The sequence below is a fragment of the Montipora capricornis genome, chromosome 13, assembly GCF_036669925.1.
Source record: "Montipora capricornis isolate CH-2021 chromosome 13, ASM3666992v2, whole genome shotgun sequence".
NCBI classification, from domain to species: domain Eukaryota; kingdom Metazoa; phylum Cnidaria; class Anthozoa; order Scleractinia; family Acroporidae; genus Montipora; species Montipora capricornis.
In genome coordinates, this window is record NC_090895.1 from 34308702 (window position 1) to 34310812 (window position 2111).

General features: G+C 40.4%; 1 pseudogene; it reads right to left on the bottom strand.

The window, feature by feature from the left end:
• LOC138030781 (uncharacterized) overlaps positions 1 to 2111 on the bottom strand; it is a 7607-nt pseudogene that overhangs the window by 3526 nt on the left and 1970 nt on the right.

Genomic DNA, 2111 nt, shown 5'->3' on the forward strand with positions numbered 1-2111 from the left:
CACATTTGAAGGGGCGGAGGTGATCGTGCCGAGTCCTGATATGCATAGTGACTGTGGAGTCGTGACGAAAAGCCATGCCACACCTTACACACATACACACACAAAAGTAACGTAAGGTCTTGTACGATTATTTGCCTCAAGTCAGATGGAAAGCACACCAAATTTAACTTGATGAAAAGTCAGGGCGGCTAGCGGTTATCACCGTGCCTTCCAACTCTGTGACCCGGATTTAACCCTCGGCCACGAGGTCGTATGTGGGCTGAGTTTCAGTCGATATGTCACAACGAGGGGTTTTCTCCCTCATCAAAATCAACTCTCAGTCAATTACATCCAGCTGTGGGCGGGCACCCTCGATAGGGATACCCCTCTGGTATCCTTTCCTTTTATTGCAGTGAATAAATAAAGTTGGTATTGACCAGGAAAGTTGCCACCGCCATCTCAATATCTTTATTGTGAGACAACGAGAACACTTTTATCATCATCGTCCTGAACCTCTATGAATAAGAACAACCTTTTTTCAAACAGCAATTAAGTTTCACGAAAACATTTAACTATTGTATATTCTAATGATAATCTTCGTAAGTTATAAAATGAAATAAAATGCAGACTTCACCTGTTACAGACGTAGGGCTTCTCGCCAGAATGAATCCTCTGATGTACATTTAACTGATGCAAACGGCGAAAGAAACGCCCACAGTCCTCACACTTGAACTTCTTTATATCTATTTTGCGACAAAATTACTGCAAGTTACAATATACAACCTCTACTCTCACGGAATTCGACCCTCTGGGTGAGTGTAGTTCAGAGGACATGGGTTTGTGACTGATGTTCTGATAACCTGCACAGAAGGAATCTTGACAATTGAGTGCAGAGATCTCCACGAAAAGAACATTTTTGACTTGTAACAATTTTTGGGGAGAGCTTTGCTTGAACATACTGTCATAGTCACCCCATTTGCATAATTTCAACTAACCACCAATGCACAACAAGATCACCTAATTTATTACCAGTATATAGCACCCATTTTGCCTTACATTTTCCTGGGGTATGCAAAATACTTGCCTGTGTGAATCTGCAAGTGTTTCTTTTCTTCAAATCGGATGGGTACTTGAAACTCTTGTTACACTGCGTACTAAACCCATGGGACCATCAACTGCAATACTTCCTGTGTTTTCCCTGTGGGGGGTCCTGGCAGCAATGGGTTCTACATAGATAAGCATGGGAACATAACAATATGAGTTCATTAACAACCTATCCTACAAGTAGCCTGCAAGCCAGCTATCTCTTCCTCTTCTCTTCTTCCCTCCCATCTCAGTTTTTTTTTCCCACCCCCCATCTTCCCCGCTATCCCTGCAAAGAAGAGAGCCTGTTCTAAGGCTGCACCTATCCAAGTAAGGGCACATTCTGATCTACAAAGAAACAAAGCCTGTTATGTCCTGATAAACACCAGTTTGATCCGTTTTTGGATGATCGCTGTATTCCTCCTGTTAATACAGCTGTAAAATGAAAATCAGGAGATGGGTTGCAGGTAAATGGACTTTAAACATTGTCCGACCAATTTGCACTCTCTGCTAACTTGTCATGTTTTATTTACTAACGTGCATCTGGATCATTTTACATAATCCACTAACAATTCCTTTTTGCCTACTAACTTGTGACAGAATAAATCTTTTTTAAAGTGGTACTTAACATACTGACAAAAATACAAATCTTCTTTTTTTTTCTTCTTTGGATTTCAAAACTATGTAACTAAGCACTAAGTTTTAAGCCTTAATTTCAGAAAGATAATTGTTTATTTTACTGGAAATTTCCTATTTAAAGGTCCGCCATTACTAGCTTTAAAATCCTGATAGACGCTGGATCGAGAGAAAATGACGTCAAACACTCATTACGTATATTTTAAGATTGGTCCTCAGTATTGCACTGTGCAGCCGGTACTGCGCGTAATGGTGTGTCAATATTTATAACCTGGATCCAATTTGCAACATTGTAAATCTGACCCAGTCGATCATACAAGCTGAAACCGTTCCAAAACATGTGAGAGAAGTTTTCTGAATGACCCATACACTTTGCGAATAAGTGTCCACATTCCGAGAACATGGCAAATTTT